Source organism: Mytilus edulis, chromosome 1 (assembly GCF_963676685.1).
Source record: "Mytilus edulis chromosome 1, xbMytEdul2.2, whole genome shotgun sequence".
NCBI lineage: Eukaryota > Metazoa > Mollusca > Bivalvia > Mytilida > Mytilidae > Mytilus > Mytilus edulis.
The window spans coordinates 59,476,051-59,499,089 of record NC_092344.1 but is presented as its reverse complement, the minus strand read 5'-3'; the positions used below and the strand labels follow the sequence as shown (position 1 = coordinate 59,499,089).

Sequence of the window (23,039 nt, the reverse complement as noted above, 5' to 3'; positions counted from 1 at the left end):
ACCTGAAATTTGAGACCTACTCCTTTGTTGTTGCTGATTGTAATATAAAATCAACAATGCCATAACTGTATAGAAACAAAATATTGGTTGCTTTCTGCCTTCATCAATATCAAACTTACATGAAATTAAGCCATGCCCTTGTTGCTGGACCAACTCAACCAATGTTTCCCATTCTTTGATGCAAGCAAGACAAAACCAAGGTGTCAGTGCAACATTATTTACAACTGAATATTTAGCAAGCACCAATCAATGCAACATTTTTACAGATTATCAAATTCATCATTATCTTCAAGGTAATCTTATCAAAAAACCCAATACATTTATTTACTCAATTAAATATACATTGTTTTCATCTGTATCCTTTTTTTCTTTAATTTTGTTTATACATCTATAATAAAAACAGATGCTTTTGTATTTTTAACTCATCAATTTCTGTACATTTTCTATTTCTATCAACACATTATAATAATAGAAAGTTTATCAAATCCTGACTTATCTCTTTATCAAATATTGATGGGTAAGGTATCATACTTATCAAATAAACTTATCAAAAATGTGCACTATACTTGAACTGTCCATCAAGTATAAAGTCTGTTTTAAATATAGATTGTACTATTAGACAAGATGAACATTTGTGAAAAAAGGCCCTAGAGGAAAACAAATTTTACCAATACCATCGTTATTTAATCCACTGATTCGTAAGTCTGTAAAATTTTCAAATTTTCTGAGCTAAAGTAAAAGCCTTTTCAAACCTAGCTCTTATAATTCAAGGTAGAAATTTTAGTCTTTTTAAACTAAATCAAGGGTAAAGTTTTCCTTATTTGTCCATAGTATACTACAATAGTTCAGACTTGTCGGTTATCTACAGAACACAAAAAGCCTTCATCTGAAATTCTTTTTAATAAATGGCTTCTGCAGAAAAAATACATATACTGGATATGTTATAATATTGTAACAATCAAAACTTTGAAATTTGAAAGGAATTTTCTACTCATTATCAATATCTAATATTATGATAACAGACTTTGAGGTGAAGGTATTTTTTCTTTCTTCAGGTATCACATTAATTAAGGAAAGTTGTACATTTGCAGTCTCAATCTTTTTTTATAATCTGACCGATGAACCCTTTATTAAAACTCAGTTGCAATTTTTTTTTTAAATCACTACACTTAAAAGATAACAAGAAAGGTATAAAAATAAATCTTATAATATTGGAATGATGATGTATATATTTTCTACTGATTTTATAGTTGTTAAAACACTGATATATTTGACTACACTGATATCAGACTGCATTTAATGTGAAAATAAATGCATGATGTATTCTTCATACATCATAAATTTTTTTCTTTCCTTTTTTGTTTTGTTTGAAGCATTAAACATATTCAGTTATCTCAAAACACTTAAATCAATTCCAGAATTAAATTGAAAAAGCTGTGATTTTAACTGCCTTCCTTTGAATGTTTAATTTCTAATTAACTTATATATAACAGAGTGTGAGATTGATTGACATTTCTGTCCTCAAAGAAATAGCTATTTATAAATCATCTTAACAATCTCAGGCGGAAACCCGGTTGAAACAGAACAAAAGAATCAAAGCTCTTTGTTAGAGAAGGTGATAAATGCTTACTGTAATGTTTACTATAGTTACAAAAAATTTGAAAGTTAATAGAAACAAAAAAAATGACAATTTTCTTCTCAATAACGAAGTGTTCTATTTTAAAAACACCATTTGCATAAGGTTTCAATTTATCTATTAAATAGTAATTTAGTTAAGCAGAACAATTAGATATCAAGTCGACGACATGGGTATCTATCAAGTTGGATGTAGAAAATGCATAACCTCCAATTTTTTTGAAAAAATTACCACAGACGGAGAACATATCAATCTATTAGTTCAGTTATTTTCATGTCTGCCCTTCCATTATGTGATTAAAGAAAAAATTCTAAAAAATGGATAACATTTGTATGGAAAAGAGAAAATCAAGTGCACCTTTTTATGTTAGGGCATGTCTGAGTTGAATATTTTGTCTTGAAAACGTACAAAGCAAGAATATTTGATACATCATCTCGCTTCAGATCTATCATTTTTATATATTAAAGCTACAGGTTGACTTTATAACATTAAAAAATCACAGTACTAAAAGATGAAATATATGGGTCAAGTGAAATACCTATCTAATGATTCATAAAAACAGAGTAGGTGTGTTCGAATAGCTACTTTTTTATAAAAAATACTTGACGACAGTCTTTCAAATTTTTTTTTTGTGTGTGGTATTTAAAGTAAGGTTTATAGTCTTCAACCACTAAAAAAATCTAGTCTGCCCTTCCACGAAATATTTAATTAGAATTTTTTTTAAATATTTTTGAATTTTCAAAAATTCCACCTGACAACCGATTAGACAATACTTTTAAGTTGAATCAATGCAGACAAGATCATTAACTGATGCTCATAAGCTAATAGATATATTTATCTTTTAAAAAACAACTGACATATAAGGATCGTGATGGTGCTATGCGGATAAATATATCGGTTTTCAAGAGCAAAATTGGCAGCGCGTCATCCCTACAATGGCTTCCATTTCTACGATTGTGAAAATTAACTGGCGTAATGGGGAGAAAATTTTGACGAAGTACAATCCTGACTGATCTACTGGTTGTGACATAAATATAGATGAGAAATCAAACACACCTTAACAATACATAAGTTGTGAGATTGGTAATTGATGACATAATTCTTTGTATAATGACTTATAGATTTCATTTTGTCCATGCAAACAAACAGGAGATATTTGATGGAGATTCAGAAAGCAACTCCTGATTAATATTGATATAAGATGCCGAGATTTTTCTTTTTGATTGAATTACACAATTCAAGCCAATGTGCCCTGGGACAAGAAACTATAATAGAATTCTCTGCTCCAATGATATTGTATAATAATTTCTTATTTATCAGAAAATAACCTTATTTGCATCATATAATTATCTAGAAACAAATGAATGATAAGACGAACTGTCAAGCAGAAATCAGCTGAAGCTGCCTCCTGATGTAGGGTTTTCTGTGTTGAAGACCCATTGGTGACCTTAGGCTGTTTTCTGCTCTTTGGTTGGTTGTTGTCTCTTTCACACGTTCCCCGTTTCCATTTTCAGCTTTATTCTACTAATGTCATTGATTCATATATTTCAAGAAATTAAAGAAAAACATAAATCATGCAACCTTTAAGGAACAATCTCAACCAGAGACCAAAAATATACCAACAATATAAAAATTGTAGACACAATTACAAGATCTCAACCCCAGGAGTTAATTACTTCCACAGAGTGTACATTTTTACTTGAACAAAATTTCAGATTTTTCATGAAATGTTAAACTTTCAACTAAAAAAAAAAATTACCTGTAGAATGTCTTTTATTTAGCAAGCTTTTTTTCAGCAAGTTTTCAAAATGAAACATACATCCTTTGCTGAAATGACACATATTGACTCACAGTGTGTTACCTCATTCAATTCTTACAACACCAACATATCAGTATATCATGAAAAAACTTTTTTTAAGATACAACAATAATAATCATCATTCATAATGATAATTTTACAAAAACAATTCTTCTCTACATGCTACAAGCCATTAGTTTAACACCTTTTGATAGCCATGCCATAAAAACTTATCTTGTTCCATAAATACTATCTGCCAACATAATTTTCTTAATGTTTTATGCAATATCTTGCATATTTCTCACACTCAAATAATCTTTGCTTTAATGTTATATTTCCTTTGATGTCAAACAGTTATTGCATTTTTTTGGTATGAGACAGCATGAACAGATATGGCATGGAGGACAATAACCTATATTCATTATGTTTGTCTTTCCCCAAATACAAGCAAAAAAAACAACATGTGACTGATAGAGACTATACAAGAAATCTGTTACTTAACTTAAAACATAGCAAAAGAAGAACATATCATACATTCAAATGTAAGATTTATACCTATAGGAATAATATTTTTGCAAGTATTAAATACTAATTTTCTGACTTATCTACTTTTTATAATATCAAGAGTGTACACACGCAAAATCAAGAAGATGTGGTATGACTGACTCCACAAGAGACCACATGACACACAACTTTTGAATTACAGGCTCCTGACTTCAATTTTCAGGCTTTTTAAGTATCCTTGAATCTGAGGACCTAGATGCTCTTAATTATAAAATCCACCAAAAAAGTAGACATGTTAAAGAGCAACAAACACTTTCAAAACAGCTTTTCCTAACACTGGATTGAATAAAAAAAAAATTGAAGAAGATGTGCTCCCTTAAAAATACAAGATTGTGATTGGATCAGTTATTTTGATGCATTCATACTGCACATACCTTTGTGAAATTGTCCCTCAATTTTTCGCTGAAGATTTTCGGGTTGCACTTTTCTTCTTAGTTTTCACATAAACCTCTTGATCACGTTAATAGATCTGAAAATATAGTAAAAATTGATGACTTCCTAATCTTTTAAAATTATTTGTATTTAAATCCTGCAAAATGTACACGAATTGACACAAAGTGACACAAAAATATGAAAATCTATAAATTGTACACTGATAAAAAATCTTACCAAATCTGAGAGTTATATATTAGTCAAAAAATCTTTTGAAAAAATTGATCAATCTAATCGGTTGCATGTCTAGAAAATGGAGCACTACAGTACACTGTAAGAGACAGTAGATAAATGAAATGTTATGACCAGATGACTGTAGTTCATTGACTTACAAGTTATCAAAATTAGAAAGTTTAATAATAAGTATAAAATGTGCATTTATCTCAGTGATAACAAGATGTTCCGCAGGGTGCAGCTTTATACGACCACAGAGGTCGAACCCTGAACAGTTGGGGCAAGTATGGACACAACATTTAAGCTTGATACAGCTTTGAATTTGGATAGTGATTAAATAGTTGACACAACATTATGTTTCTGACACAGAATGAATTTGGTCTACGAACTTAAACTTAAAAACTTTAGATTGGACATTTACCTATTATGGTCTAATATCCAAAATATTAATACATGGTTAGATTCAGCATATCATAGAACCCCAAGAATTCAATTTTTGATGAAATCAAATAATGTTCAATTTTAGACCCTTAAGACCTCAATGTGGACCAATTTGATAACCGGACCCACATATTAAAAATCTAAATACATGGTTAGATTCAGCATATTGAAGAACCCCATATATTCAATTTTTGTTGAAATCAAACAAAGTTTAATTTTTGACCCTTTGGACCTTAATGTAGACCAATTTGAAAACTGTGAGGACCAAAAATTAAGAATCTGAATACACGGTTAGATTTGGCATATCAAAGAACCCCAATAATTCATTTTTTGATGAAATCAAATAATGTTCAATTTTAGACCCTTAAGACCTCAATGTGGACCAATTTGATAACCGGACCCACATATTAAAAATCTAAATACATGGTTAGATTCAGCATATTGAAGAACCCCATATATTCATTTTTTGTTGAAATCAAACAAAGTTTAATTTTTGACCCTTTGGACCTTAATGTAGACCAATTTGAAAACTGTGAGGACCAAAAATTAAGAATCTGAATACACGGTTAGATTTGGCATATCAAAGAACCCCAATAATTCATTTTTTGATGAAATTAAACAAAGTTTAATTTTGGACCCTTTTGGCCCCTAATTCATTGGGACCAAAACTCCCAAAATCAATCCCAACCTTCCTTTAGTGGTCATAAACCTTGTGTCAAAATTTCATAGATTTCTATGAACTTAAACTAAAGTTATAGTGCGAAAACCAAGAAAATGCTTATTTGGGCCCTTTTTGGCCCCTAATTCCCAAACTGTTAGGACCAAAACTTCCAAAATCAATCCCAACCTTCCTTTTATGGTCATAAACCTTGTGTTTAAATTTTATAGATTTTTATTCACTTATTCTAAAGTTATAGTAAGTCTTCGGACGCTGCCAACGTGATACCAATATACGACCAAAAAATTTGCGGTCGTATAAAAACTCCTCTTGATAGACTGGAAGAATCTTTTTTATATCAATCTTTGTTCAATATCCCTAATGTTTGTTCCTCTTTTCTCTAAACAAGAAAATTCTCTAACATGCTAACATCCAAACAATCGTTTTGTGTGGGTAAATATTTCAATACAATAATGGCAAATGCAAATATTGAAATTCAAATGGCATTTTTTGTATTAAAAATTGAAAATCAATGGACCATCACTGAAGGAACAGGGTCAATCATCTACAGGAAAATTAGATGTGACCATACAAAATGATCATTGACTTAATCTGATAAGTGGTTCTTCTTAAAGTTGTCTGTTCACAAAATTTAACAAATAAACTGTAGAAAAGTTGTGAGTTCAATTGCCAAAACTAATTAGGTGGATCCAAAAAAAAAAATCAATGGAAATGAGATAATGGCAAACACTAAACTTGCATGTATTGTTAACAAATATTATTTACTCTAATTAGTGGTTTCCCAGAAACTGACCTATTGAACCATTTGAAAGGTGTGCAAGAAATGTCAATAAATAGCAACTACCTGAATAGTTAGAAAAAATAAATCATGTAGGGATGTTAAAACTTGAAAGTAGATTTCCAATTTTACTCATTACTCAGTTGGTATCAGGAACTTTAACAGTTCCTTACAGCTACGTCATAAGAAACAACACGTCTAAGCCTAACTTCTGAAACTGTCAAAGCAATACAAGATCCATTGACAAAAGACTATCTAAGTCTGCGTTTTTTCATTAGTCTTTTCATTCCTGAGTGATAATAATGCGTAAGAACTCATTAACACCCCCTCACAATTAATATAATCAAACTTGATCAAGAATTTTGCTGCCTTCAATCACCAGTAAAAACAACCATTTCCTGTCAGTAAATATTGACTTGACTAGTGGTCCCACATGGTTTTCCCAATTAGTAACCATATATAGCTGATGGTCAATGCAGATAGAATAGCTGTTAAAAGGTCATTCAAGGTGACAGAACGTAGATATCATAAGATATCAGCTGACTGGACATCCAAACTGAATGTGATGTTCATGATTATCTATTATTCATACTATATAAAAATATAGAAATGTCAAGCACCTTTGAAAGAAGGTTGAAAACTAGAGGCTCATTTAGAGAGCTTTTATTGCTCACCTTGATTAATGCTTTTTAAAAAACAATTCAACAATGTAGATTCTTCAACAGTCTATAGTGAAACTTAAAACTGTGCAAGATTCTTTTTTTTTAGGTCTTAAAAAGCCATTAAATATTTTCAGTTAAAATCAATCAAATTTCAAACTACTCTTAAGGATCTCCCCTTTTTCCAGGAAACTGAAATGAATTTACAAGATTTAACTCACACTGAAAGTATGGCTGTGACTTTCCCTACATCCATGCATTAGATTTGATGTCACAATCAGCCTGTATGTCTATGAACACCGAAAACCTTAAACTGTATGTTCCCTTTGAGGTGAACACATCAGGTGTTCCCGTGATAATTGATGTATGTAATTCAGGATCATTTAATTTGTTCACAATCATCATTGTTTTTTAAAAGGAGAATAAAGTTTAAAAGTGTTTGGTCTTTTACTTTATGAGAATATTTGAAAATCTATCTATTAAACTAAATGTTTGCATTCTTTTTTCTTCTTTTCTAAATTTTTTTATATAATAATATAAGAATATCAGCTAGTTTAGAAACATCCATAGAGTTGTATTTAACATTAGATTTGTTTATCTAGTAAACCCTGTGAATAAGACTTTTACAATTTATATTTGTATTAATCTGATAAGTGCATATATATGATTTTTACAGTGGTAATTTATATAGACCAATATTTTGTTGGGATATATTCAAACTTATATACAATGTAGTTAACAGTATATTAATTTTAATTACTTTTATTTATTATTCATCATTGGACTTTTAATGCAAATATATTAAGTATTATTACCATTTTATTGTTTTGTAATAGTTATTTTTATATGAATAAATGGAAAATTCACTTGAATTGCAACAGTTAAAGATAAAACTTTTACATCTGATCTCTGAAGGATGATTAAAAAATATTTTATGACTTTTTTAATTCATTTTAATATCCATAACTGCAAGGAATAGAATGGCATAAATAGATAATTTTTAACATCAAAGTGCATTATCAATACACAAAGAGGATAGATATATAATATCATATATAAGTTTTAAAGGTTAAAAAATCCCCATAGATTATTTATCAATTATAATAAATGACAATGAGGTTTTCAACTCAAATATAATGAAATTGCACCTTTTGTTTGATAACAGTTGAGTAAGTATGCTGCACAATTCCTCAGAGAAGACGTTAACCTTAATCCAGTGCTTTTAAAAGCATGAAATAATCTAGCATGAGAAACAAAACTGTACCTAATAACATTTGTATATACTTTTCAGATGTACATGTACATATGTTATCTATCTATCTAACAACAGTACAGTGACATATATTTGGACCTTGTTGGATAGTTGTCCCATTGGCTATCATGCCTTATATTTACTTGGAGAAAAAATTACAATGCAATTTTCAAGACTTTACACTTCCAAGGGACATATCCTTTTAAAAATTTGTTGTCAGCACTGATTTCAGAACTTGTCGGGAGACAATTGTTGATATAACCCATTGGATAATTTCATAATCCCAGTATATGTAATGTTAATCGGCTTTCATGCCTGAGTGCTCACATTATTCAATTTTCATTAGAACTCAACTTGAGTCAAGACATTGGTTATATAATTACACCTTATGTAAGAATCCTGGGTTTTTATTGGTTGATAGCCAGTGTATTTTTCACCAATATACTGTTATCAAATGAATATCGTTCATTTTTTAAAGCCGCCGGGGTATATGCAAAAAAGATATGCCTTTTTAACCGGGCTCTCTGCCGTCATATTTGCCAAAAAATACTCTATCTGACTGGACACTTGTAACGTCACGCTCATCAATGCGTTTTTTAACGTTAACATTCTGTGTAATTAAACAGATATAGCATGTTCTTGAGGGGTATTTGCGAAAAATACCAGTCTTGAGAATGAATTTCCCTCGCCTCACGGCTCGCGAAATTTAACATTCTTTCAACTGGTATTTTTCGCAAATATCCCTCCTTAACATGATATATCTGTTTAGAATGCTTTGACATATATTTCATAAAAATCTTGCCAAAATTGTACTGATGAGTCCTGACATCAGAACACCTGGCACTTTGTCCACTATGTTTAGCAAAGTAAAGGTGACAACAAAAGAAGTCCTGGTTTAACTTTTATCTACTTTAAAAGACAGATTTCTGCTATTTCATATGATTACTGTGGTTCAGAATATCTGAAGCCTACAGATTAACTCAAGTTTTCACACATACATCCTATAATCTCACAAAAACATCAAATTAAAGTCAAACATACTGAAATTTCAACTTTGGATATTTTTTTATCTATCATTATCAAATTTAATGTGATGGATATATATTTGCATATAAGAAATATAAACTAGGGGCTCCCAAGGGCCTGTGTCACTCACCTAACTCTACTTGTGTTTTTGAATCATATAAAAAAAGATAAAAATCATTACAGATACTTAAATAGTTGAGGCCAAATTTGGTTTAGAATATTGGCCCCATAGTTTAATTTTAAATCCTGGTGGTCATCTTGAACAGTAAATCAGCAACAAAGTAACAACACTTCATCACCACCTCATAAGGAACATTTATGACATGTTTAGTTTCATTTCAAGCAGACTGGTTTTCTAAAAGAATTAAGACATTTGTATGTATTTCCCATAGGGTCATATATTAAACTAAGTCCCCTGCTGGTGGACATCTTAGATGATGGATCAGCTACAAAGTAACAACACTTGGTCAGCACCTCATAAGGAACATAAATGCTATGTTTGGTTCCATTCCATTCAGTGGTTCTCTAAAAGAAGACATTTGTATGTATTTTCTATAGGGTTCTATGTTTAACTGTCTTTGGGCTAGGTGAGCTAAAATGGTAAATATATGGCCAACTGTGAACATTGGAACATTAGTTTTAATAAAATGATTAAACTGATCACATAAAAAAGTATCAAAATGTATGTAATAAAAGACAACCTTTTGACATCCACTACAAATTGTTCGTAGCTTCCAATTAAATAATAAGCAAATGCAGACAATGATAAATATAATTTATAAAAGGATTTATAGTTTAAAAAGTGGCTAATTATGACTGCAGAAGCTCTGTTCCATTTCAAATCTACCATTAACTTACTCAATACCCCTTGCTTTTTTTTTTATATATTTATGCTTAAAACTGGCAACAGCAGTTAATATCAGTAAATACTGTCAACAATGAACTAGATATAACCTTATATAATAGAAAAGAATTGAGAGCGAGTACAATAGCTTATAACAATAGAAAATACTGTATAAGAAGATAGTGTGGCCTTAAAATATCTACCAATTTTATATGTATTAAAATACACAGATATCCACTTTTATTCTAGAAATTAAGTCCAAATCTGATCCCTAAATCCTATTATGACAATATTTTCATGGTAAAAATTATGTTTTTAAAGTCTGAAGGACCATTCGCATGTGAACTTTTTCTACACAACCATAATCCTTTCTTTTTTGTTTTTACATTATTCAAGATATTTTCAAAAGCTGATAATATGTCTATAGGATAAATCTAGCATCTCAAGGATTCAATGATAATCGACTCATAATCATGTACCTACCATAATTTAAATGATTTATTTATCTTTTAATCAAGATATTCTTTGAAGATGGACCACCAAAGCATGTAGTTATCATATAAAAATCTTGTAACTACATGTAATATGTTTATTAAATCCATAAATAAAACTAACAATTACATTATAATCAACAGCTCATCAATCATTTCAGGAGAATTCTCCTTTCATTGCATTCATGTAGGCTGTGTGAAATTATATTTAAAATCAAAATCATTTAACTATTTTACTGTTATGGCTCATTTAATTATAGTGAAAATGCTCAAATCTTTAATATTAAGAATCATGGTGATACTAGTGAAAACTGTATTGCAAGCTTTAATTTGGATTTGTCCTAATATTAATCTGATTCTAAGTAAAATTAAACAGCCTAGTTATAGTGAATAAAAATAAATTTACTTAGTCAATGTTCCTGCCTTTTAGTTAATTAAAAAAACAAGTTGCTTTCTTAAAAAAAAAGAAAAGCAATACATGAACCTAAGACCGTTGACTGCCGGGTCACCAAAAGATTGTTACTGAATTCAGTCTATGAACTAAGCCCAAGAATTTGCATCAAAATGATGTTGAATGAAAAGTGAACTTATCTCCTGCACCACTTAGAAAACACCATATTTTCAAATTAAACTGTCACATCAATTATATTATGTAAGTTCACAGACACCACATGGTTTCTCTCTCAATCGATAGGTGACAATTGTTGCAAGAAGGAATAATAATGAAATACACAATACCATAAAAAGAAAAGTTTTTTTTTTCTTCATTATATATATATGTGATTTTGATATTTTACAAAATTTATTTTTTTCAATAAATTGCAAGATTAAAATAATTTAAAAACCATATATAAAAATAATTAGTTTTCAAATAAATCTTGAAAGGCAGGATACATCAAAGAATATTTCCAAATTCTTTTTTTTTTTTTTTAAATTTAGAAAAAAGGGGGGAGGGTCTACCCCAAATGTGCCTGTGCATTTTCCTAAAAATTTCAAAGTTTTACAATTTTGTGTTTAAAACATCTGTTAGTTAAGTTATATTATCGGTCGCCTTATCAGTATGAAATGACAGATTTATAGCACTATACTTAACCATTTTATAATTGAGAGAAGATATGAAATTATCACTTTCTTGTGCATGGATCTGGGATTGAATTTGTGTTTGCTTTTGAATTGAAATAATTGACTGTGAATCGAAGCCAGTCGGAGTATATATTTACAGCTTCTTTTTGAATAGTTATTTTAAAAGCTCGACTATTTTATATATTACTTGAGCATGTACATATTTTATCCGATTATAACCCATTGGCAAATCCTAATTTCTACTAACCGGATGACTTATGCAAATTGCACAAACCTATCGCAATATAAATTTATGCACTCAGTTTGCTTTATAATCTGGATTTCTGTAAGGACTTATTTTATCTATCATATCTTTATATTTTGTTTCCTAAATGAATGCCTTTATATTCTCAACTCGTATTTGAAGCTGTCTTTACTCATGGTAGATGTTGTATGCGGTTAAACCTGTGGCATGCAATTGATTGGAACCTCTTATGAAGAGACTTATTTTGGTGTCATAAAACATCTCAAATTTTAAGAATTTTCTGATTTTACTTAAATCAATTCAAACATTATACAGAGAAACTTAGTTTTGCCAAAGAATTTCTTAATTCAGAAGTTTATGAATATCTGTACACACTTTCAAAATAACCAAATTATATAAAAAGGTATGTATTGTAAAAAACGCCAGACACGAGTTAAGTCTACAAAAAAAGCATCAGTGACGCTCGAAAGAAAAAAATTAAAATGCTAAATACATTACAAAGTTAAGAAATCTATTCCTTGGGTAGACAATCCTCAGCTTTTTGAAAAGGTCAAAGTTTATAATAGGACAGTGACCCAAAAAAGAAACAAAAGAGAAACAACTCAAGGTCAGAATACCGTTAGCATGACCGTGCTTGAAAGTCACATGTAAAGCTTTTTCTGCCGTGTCCTGAATTTAGATAACAAAAACGAAAATAAGCTTCCACGAATGAATTTAATAGTATTGCGTGCAAATAGTATTTTAGCGCACGAAATAGTAAATAGAAAGCATATCACTGATACTCGGGAAAAGAATACGCATTTGCATCATCACATATCTTAATCTAATAGTTGAAATCGAATGTCAAACGGCCTACATTAAATGTTTTGACTCCGGATTAATTGACATTTTATCTGGAATTTTTGAGAACGCAAACCGATATATATAGTGTGCTTTTGAAATGTGATCTATAATGTGAATGAATCAAGACGTGTAGGATAGTTGGTCAACACAATTAATACAATTTTCAAAACCGTACCATAGTACAAATATTTAGATGCTATAAGGTTAAACTATTAAAACAAACAAACAAAAATTGAATTAAAATTTTATAATAAACTACCGTTCCTGTTAGTAATTTTTTCAAATTCCTTTGAATATATATAATATCATGCAATAAACACGAACGTCAAGTATTTACGGATGGACTTTTTATTTATCGAATGAATCTATTTTAAATTCTAACATTCCACTATGTGAATATATTACTATACAAAATATAAGCAAAGACTTCTAAATCCATACTAACAGTATAAAATAATCAACAATGGGGTTGTAGTTAAATTTTGTTGTAATTATTGTAAATTATTTGTACGGTTGTTGTGAGCTGCAAAGATTTGAAATTATGCTTTATGAATTGACAACACACAAGTATTTTTTTCACGACCGTTTAAAATTTAAATATTTAATAAATTGATCTTACTTTCCGTTTTATGGATATATTACAATACAAAAAAATAAATAATAATTACTCATAAAACATAAAAACTAAAATGGTATGAAATAATTAATGTAGAAATATAATGATGATTGTTTATACACATTTTGTTTTGTAGGATGCAAGAATTTATTTATGTTTCTTTACAAATGAATATTTAAAAATACCAAAGCAGAGTATCTTGACGTTGTCATATAAAATACTTTAATTGCAACTCTGAAAATATTCTGATTTCAATCATTGTTAGTTTCTCCAGAAACATAAATACAGTATTTATTTTGTATATATTTGTTTGATTCCGATTGAATTAAATACTTTTGATAAGAATATTATCTTTCTGTTTTCCGATCTAATATTAATATTTTAACCAGAATGTTATCTCCTGTAAGTCTAGTATGATGAAATACACAGTATCCCATGGTTAAATCTTCAAACATAATTATATTAGTTTACATGTTATCGAGACAACAGACAATACCACGTTATAATTGACCCAGATACTAACAGTGCACAGTGGTCGTTTTAAAACAAATATAATTGCGTCGTCAAGGGCCTTCAAGGGCCCTATCAAAGACGTAGATAACAACCTGTTAAGACCTGTATAAATGACCGAAAACTTTAGAGACGTTCCGAGAATTTTATCCTGACTTCCGGCCGAGAGATATCGAGTGGCCCATAGACACATCCAAAACTCGCCAATATATAAGCATGAACCCCCTCAGGGGGTTCATGCCAAAAAAACCAAGAATGTGTCCTCAGTACATGAATGCCCCACTCGCACTATCATTTTCTATGTTCAGTGGACCGTGAAATTGGGGTAAAATCTCTAATATGGCATTAAAATTAGAAAGATCATATCATAGGGAACATGTGTACCAAGTTTGAAGTTGATTGGACTTCAACTTCATCAAAAACTACCTCGACCAAAAACTTTAACCTGAAGCGGGACAGACGGACCGACGGACGAACGGACGAACAAACGGACGCACAGACCAGAAAACATAATGCCCCTCTACTATCGTAGGTGGGGCATAAAAAAAAAAGGGAAGACATTACTATGGTTAAAATGTGTTCTAAATTTTCAAGATCAAGCATAATATCTTGCTAGAATTAGGCTGCAGAAATCTAAATACTCAGTAAAATAGTCGAAGAGAAGATATTTGGTTAGCTTTTTGTCCTGTGGGCCCTCTGCTTTATGGATTTAATATCCTTGCTAATGAATTAAAGTTTATCCAAGCTATAAAAACAAGTTACATGTAAAGAATGAAACCTTTCTGTAGTGAAAGTTCCCATTTATATGGATCAATATCTAATAACTAATATGAAAATCTCTGCAATAAAAACATATACAAGACCAGAGTAAACAAAACATCTCCAGAATCAATTCCTGACAATAGCTGGAAATTGAATTCATTGCCTGTGATAAGATTTCAAGTCAAATATGATTGAATTAACTGACAGACATAGAGTTATGAAATAAATCCACAATCAACCCAAGCAAACACTTAATTCTCACAAATAAACATTTCCCCAGTAAACAGTTCTAATCCTAGAAATAGAAACAATTCACTCTGAAGCACTGATTCAAGTGGTTTATATTGCTATTAAACAGGTTATCCATTACTCATAAACTACTATGCAAACAGCAATGCACTTTTATTATGTACATCACTTAACCCTAAGCACTGTATAAAGGCTTTAATGAAAGTATCAAAATTACTTGTGGTTATACAATACATGTATGAGTATAATATTTGTCTTTATAAACAGCTGAACTTTATAAATTTAAATATGTATCTATAATGTGCTAGTGTTGAATGAAGCAAAAATGCATTCAAGTTCATTCAACAAGAAATTACACTATGAATTTAAAATTGGTTGAAATCTTATGATATGTATTAAATTTGTACTGGTTGAACTTTGAGGACAAAACTTATTAAGTCGAGTTTAGTAAATTGATACTTAAACAAAAAATTGTCTAAAACTAATAACTGTTATTTGGCTGTTTTAATCTTTTGAGAGCACACAATCTAAAAGAGAATCTGAACATTACCATAATGAATACCAGTTCAAATAATACGTGTTCCAAATAATCACAAATTTATGAGCATACCTGAACTTGTGTATCATCAGTACACCGGATATAGGTGCTATAACCAAGCGGACATAATCGATTTTGACCTTACATGGTAACGAAAATCTTTGTTTTGCTTTAATTATCAATATTCAATGTACATTTCTCAACACTTGAAATTCCTGCTCCCAAATAATTTTCGCATCGATTTTTTCCTATTCATAAAACAACTTTGATATTCTAATAAGAACTTGTACATGCGCAAATAGTTGTGAATGTCAACACCAACTTTCAATTTCGATACAGTTGTTGAGACATTTACATGTTTTATCCGAATGAAACCTATTATACACATGATACAGGGCAAAATTAATAGTTACCAATCATAAACCTACCTGTGATTACTCATTCTTTGAAACTTTTTGGGCAATAAACGAGTATGAAAATAAAGTTTTTGTGTACGGTGTACAACAACTTAACTATGCACCGTACATAAGGTTTATGTGGTCAGCTAAACACCGTAGTCACAACGCTTCTTTAGGGATAAAATATCGAAAAATAACATATGTATGAAAGATTTCAATGCCAATTATTGAAACAGCTATTTCAATGCCAATTATTGATACAGCTTTACTTATTACACACATACATTGGCCTTCTATCAGAAAAAGAGTTGCAATATATATAGAATTATATCGGATGAGACGAGGGCCAACTTCTTTTACAAGTATTTGCACATGCTTTTAGTAATCCCTCTTGTTTTGGGAACATAATGAGACATCTCTAATCATCAACCTACGACCAAATCATTTCTTAAAACAGCAATTATGTTTTAAAAGACTGAAGTACACATTAATATTATGTGAACAAAACAGATTTTTCGTAATCATGTAAGATAAAAATCGCTCACGCCCGCTTGGTTAGTAACTATATCCGCTGTACAATGATACACAGTGCTGAAGTTTAAACATAAAATGTAAAAGAATGCTGAAACATTGTTGTTGGATACTTTTCATTTTCTCTACATGTAAGAGTTCTCTCAGCTTTATATGAAAGGCAGAAAGTTTGTTTTTAAGCTTAAATTCACTCACTGTAACAGTTCCCTTCTCTAGTTTTAAGGTCAGCCTATTAATCAATTAAAATCATTTTACATATATTCTCTGAATCCTGAATTCTTATTTATAGAATCTAGTAACTTGTTGTCATACTCCCCTTGGTCTAGAACTTTTTTCCTTTTAGCTTAATTTTTCTGAGTAATTCCTTTTTTTATTTAGAATTAATCTAACATTAATATACATGACAAAAGCATGAACCTCTAAAACATTTTTCTCTATATATGGCAAACATTGCAATTGGTTGTCAAATTAATTGAAGATCAATGAAAATTAAGCTTTTGATCTATACTTTGAATTCCAATTTTGTCCAGAAGTTCATTGAATCTATTTGTTAGCATCAAAAGATGGACAAATCTGAGATGAAAAACATTAAAATCATACAGAGTCATGTGTAATGTCGCCAAAGGACAGTTAAAAGTCTGAACTAATACTTCCATTTATGGCTTAGCTGTTTAGTTCATTTCAAGGCAATGGGTCTTTTGAGATTTTCCTCCTTTTATCTATCCACAAATGAATATCCTAATCTACATAGCTAAGCTATTTCAAGCTACATCCAAGGTTGCAGCTATTTGTCTAGTTTCATAACATTTAAGAATCGTAATAAAATGAGCTTATGAATATAAAAATAAGGAGATATGGTATGATTGAAAATTACATAACTATCCACCAGACCAAATTATATGCATATGAGCAACTATAGGTCAACATACGACCTCAACAATGGTCAAAAACCATCCTCTATAGTCTGCTATATAAATAGGCATGAAAAAAATTACCGGTAAACTGAAAACCATTAGCCTTTTATGACAAAAAACAATCAAAACAAATACTAATAAGACAAACAGCCCCGAATAACAACAACAGAATTACAGGCGCCTGATTTGCAATACAGAATGAGACAGGGATAAATGTACATGTGAGTGCAAATCTCCTCTAACCTCAGGGCCACCACTGGTGTTATTAGCACATCATATATAAAAACAACATGTAAGAAGAGTGCACACAATGAAAAGGGTTGTCTGCTTTTCTTGTATTGAATAAAATTGATGTTGAAAGTGTGTAATGAAGGTTGAACTGCAAGTACCACATAACTTTACATGATCAATCATCTATGCAAATAAGGTCATATGAACCCTGCCAGAGACATATCTATAATACTAAAATAACAAGGTCCAATTTGTCAGCCGTCATCACGTAAAAACGATGAATCAAAGAATTCAACTTTATATATAAATAATATAGTACAATGGTGTTGATTAAAAATTACACCACTCCAGGCCCCTTTGTTTTCAACGTAATTAATATTGCCAATAATTAAGAAGTTCTGGGTCGAGTCCGACACCGATACCAATAGTATATTCACCTGTTACCTATTACCTTATCTGTACGTTCCGCATCTGAAATTCGCACCACCAAACGGTGTATTTAAAAAATACTCCATTTCAGGCCCTTTTGTTTTCCAAATTATTAATATTACCAATAATTGATAGGTTCCAGGTCGACGGGTTCAAACAGAAAGATTTTGAAAGCAGAGAAAACTGTGCATCTTATAATCGGCATGACTTTATCAGATGACAATACCAATACTAAAATAAGGCATACGTCTATAATACTAAAATAACGAGGTCCAATTTGATTGAGTCCGACACCGATACCTATAGTATATTCACCTGCTACCTATTACCTTATCTGTACGTTCCGCATCTGACAGGCGCACCACCAAACGGTATATTTAGAATTTTGCTGTATACTGTTGAGTAAAAAATACTCCACTTTCAGGCCCTTTTGTTTTCCAAAATTACTAATATTACCAATAATTGATAGGTTCCAGGTCGACGGGTTCAAACAGAAAGATTTTGAAAGCAGAGAAAACTGTGCATCTTATAATCGTCATGACTTTATCAGATGACAAATTACCAACACTAAAATAAGGCATACGCATAGTTATATACTTTAATTCAGTTGTGGACCCGCGATATCACGGGTGTGTTCTAGTACACCTTACAATCACTTTATACATTAAATACAGTGGACCTAATTTAGACTTACATCAAACCAAAGATGAAACCTTCCAGTCAAACATGCACACTTCACATTCCATACACCAAATGTACTTGAAATATTGCTTACAGTATCTGAGATGCTAACTTGACTATATGAAAACTTAACCTTCAGCGCTGATCTATGAAATGAGGTAAAGGTCAGGTAAATCCTGTCTGATATACATGTAAACCTTGCATCTGTTGTTAAAAAAACTTATGTTGATCTGTAGATGTCTTTCTATTTCTTGATTTATTCCTTTATTGATGTAGATGTATAAACCACATCTTCTTTTATTCATATTCACATTGAATTCTTCATATATTGTAAGTCAATATTTCTGAGGGTATTACGCTACTTGCATTTATTGATAACAACCAAGTTTTTACATGGCAATTAGCAACAACTTACTAGTGTGCTAAAATAATTTTCTTCCAGGAATAAAAACTTGGGATACTACAGTCACTTTCACAATTGAAACCTGAAGTAATTTTACAAAGTGTTTTTGAGACTGTCTCAGATATCTTGCCAAATAAATTTTTTTCCAAAAAGGTGAAAAGTAAAATCACAAAAATACTGAACTCCGAGGAAAATTCAAAAAAGGAAAGTCCCCAATCAAATGGCCAAATCAAAAGTTCAAACACATCAAACGAATGGATAACAACTGTCATAGACCCATTTACAAATGTAATAATTACCTCCTTAAAGACTTCAACTTCGTGAAGGGACTGATAACTAAATTTACAACAGGACCATAACACCAACTTAACTGTTCAATAAATTGCTATGAGTCATAGTAACACTTATCTATCAGTTATTAAGATATCACCATAAGTGAGTCTGAGGGACAATACAAAATTGTCTATGCCAACCAGATATTCTAAGCAATTGGACAAAGGAGTAGGAAGGTTCAGTAAGACCCCTTTTTTGGCCCCAAAATATAGCAGTTTTATGAAATTATTAAAATGAAAACATTTAGCTATTTTTTGGAAAGTAGAATACTTCTGTTACATAAATATGGACTGTTTTTGAAAATACAATGCACATGTATCGGGTACTAGCATCATTAAGTCATGCTAAATTACTGAAATCGTCACAATTGTGGAATTTTAGTTAATTTTTAGACAGTTTTCGTCTGAAAGTGAAGTGTCCCATTTGTGTTCATTCTTAATATTTAAATGTAAGTTGTATTTCATGATTATACATAACATATATAAAGGTTGAGGGTGAACATGGATGCAGCCTTTCATTTTTGAGAAAAAACATCTGAAAAGTGACGTATTATGGCATATTTGATAGGTTTTTGATATTTAAGCTTGAATTTGAGTGTCTTAAATGACTTAAGCAGATCAAATCTTTCACATCAACTATTGAATCTACTAAAGTAGACACTTAATTGTTTGAAAAGTCCAAAATCTTTCGTCAGATAAACATGAAATTTTAGGCCAAAATTGGCCCTTTCCGAAGCTACTCCTTTGCATTTGTAATAATATTACACTGATTTGTTTGTATTTTTTCTAAAAAAAACACAGATATAATATTAAATTAATATATAACACTAAACCAAATTATCGTAGAAAAAGTCAAATACCAAATACTGATTTCAAAACAGAGTATATGTTATGGTTGGATATAGGTTAGATGACATTAAATTAAGTTGGTAAAAGCAGCAAGTGTTTCCATAACTTCACAGTCCTGAGTGTAAATGAGATTATGGAAAGAGAATTATCATTAAGGGGCTGAAACTGCTGACTCTTATTTGTGTGGACTGATGTGTGTGCATCTTTTTCCTTTTCGTCATAGTTGGTCTGTTTTTAACTTTTTTTTTCTTTAAAAAGAACAGAATTTTCACTGTTGAGTAGAGTGTTTAATTAGTAATGCTTGAATTATAGTTTTGCCTTTATACTTTACTAGAACATGTATTTAATTGAAAAATAAAGGGGCACTGGTGTGTAAAGTCAGGATCATATAAAGTATACTAGTTTTTTAAAATATTAATTGATTTAAAATAACACTATCATGTAGCTTTTAAAAAAAAGTAGCAGTTTATTAAATGTAACAATTAAACATTTTCATTCTAAAATCACATTTAAATTTCACACAGTATCTTCATAACATTTATATGGGCGGACATGATTAACGGAAAGCATACGTTGACAGAAAAGAAATGTCTATCAAAATTTATATTACTATGAATGATTTTTTTGAATTCTTTAATAATTTGTAATAGAAAAATAGTATACATTAATTCCACCTTTCAGCAATTTTTTGACGAAAGTAGAAAAAAGTCTAAAAAAATAAATAAATACACACAGAGAAAGTTGGAAAACAAAACTTACTGTAAATCCCGAAATTTAAGTGTGCTGTTTTTATTAATGCAAATAATGTATCTTGATGAGTATCAGTATAAAAAGAATTCACATTCTAGTATCCAATACATATATCTAATTAAACCTTTTCTGAAATCGCAATAAATAATCTCACATTTATGTTCAGTCTTCAAAAATGGTGATCATATAAACACAAAAATTTCATTATTTACAGTATGCTTCCGTTTTATGATGAAACAAACTATAATTATCACTGAAATTGGATTTGAACCTTTTTTTATATCAGCTTTGCCTGCAGCTTTTGTTTAAAATAGTTATTTTGATGCTACACATTAATTAAAATTATCATTAACGCATTATAAAACAATCACAAACAAATAATTTAATAATTCATACAATTAATTAGATGTAACCTAAAGCAAAACATAAAAAAAGTAATTTTAACATACCTGTCAGTCAAGAAAGTTTATTTACCTGTGAAAGAAGATGAAAATAAATTTGCAAAGTCCCGGTAATTCAATTGAGCCTAACTTTCTGGTTGGACAAACTCCCTATCTAAAGCGCAGTTCCTATTATTGAATATAATGATCTTCCATTACCTAACAGATGCTTGATAAATGAAGGAAAATCTTTGCTGATCAACTCAGTAAACAATCCAATAGACACACAGATGAAAAAATCTCCTGAGTGTATGTCTTATATTTATTACTCCTTTCTATTCTTCATTATTGATCGTCCTAAATATGCATGAAATATTTGCCACTGGACGTTAAGCAACCAACAATCAATCAATCTTCATTATTGACCCAAAAAAATTCATCTTTATTTATTTACAACCAACTAAAAACTGTTCTTCTTGATAACTAAAAAAAACTAACACATTTATAACTTTCTTTTTGGTGATCTGAAGAATCTACACCTTCAGATCTCCAATTTGTGATTAAATTTGATTATAGTGTTAATTGATTAAAGTTTTCCTCAATACATCATACTTGTTTTTTTTATTTAAGTAAACAACAATACAAAAACAAAAATAATTTATTATTTGTAATAGTATATCAAGACAACCACAAAACAAAAATAACTTGTTATTACTTTTCTTTTCTTGTATAAAAACATACATTAAAAAAGAAATATACAAGATAATGTGTCTAAAAATATATTGAGGGCACCATAATTGCACTTTCTTATTTCCATGTTCATTAAACAGTTAAATCATGTTCAAAAACCCTAAATTTTCAAATATTTTAAAATAACACTTCAAAAGGAACAAGTTTTAATATAAAAACTAGAGGCCCTAAAGAGACAGTGTGGCTCACATTTGTATATGTCCATATTCAACAAAGGACACTCTCCCACATTGTAGACGAGAATAGAAATCTGTTTTCTGTTTAGATTCTCTCATCTCCTTTAGTTTTTGCTCAAAAACACAAACTAGAGGCTCTAAAGAGCCTGTGTCGCTCACCTTGGTCTATGTGCAAGCAGCATATTAAACAAAGGACATAAATTATAGATAAGAATAGAATTCATGATAAAATTGTGTTTTGGTGATGATGATGTCAATCTCACTTTACTGAACATTCTTGCTGTTTACAATTTTCTCTATCTATAATGAACTTGGCTCAGAAGTTTCTAAGGATTACATTTTGTAAAAGTTAAAATATCACTAAAATTTTTGAAAAATGGTTAAAAATTGACTATCAAGGGCAATAACTCCTTAACCCTTTCCTCCATAATGACGCTTTTTGACACCACCCCCTTTACTCCATAATGACTTCTTTTGACGCCTATGTAGGACCTCAGTTGAAAGGCTTTGACTACAAAATGTCTGCAACAGACTTAAAAAATTGTATCCAATATAAAAAGGATATTCATGAGAATACCTGATTTGATTTTCATTGA

At 30.2% G+C, this 23,039-nt stretch overlaps 2 protein-coding genes across 6 annotated transcripts in view; both read right to left on the bottom strand.

Annotated features, from left to right (window-relative positions):
• The window catches only part of LOC139514487 (general transcription factor 3C polypeptide 1-like), a 227,791-nt gene that overhangs the window by 68,024 nt on the left and 136,728 nt on the right, over positions 1-23,039 (bottom strand). The window lies entirely within an intron of this gene.
• Positions 1-23,039, bottom strand: part of LOC139514544 (FMRFamide receptor-like) — a 136,759-nt gene that overhangs the window by 34,638 nt on the left and 79,082 nt on the right. For 2 of the 5 annotated variants that reach the window (XM_071303934.1, XM_071303952.1), the window contains exons 6-7: positions 21,587-21,611; positions 4,373-4,467 (exon numbers count right to left, since the gene is read on the bottom strand). The gene's annotated coding sequence lies outside the window, so the exon portion shown is untranslated. Of the gene's footprint in view, positions 1-4,372; positions 4,468-21,586; positions 21,877-23,039 lie in introns of those variants that run through there. The other 3 variants (XM_071303919.1, XM_071303927.1, XM_071303942.1) reach the window with 2 other exon arrangements.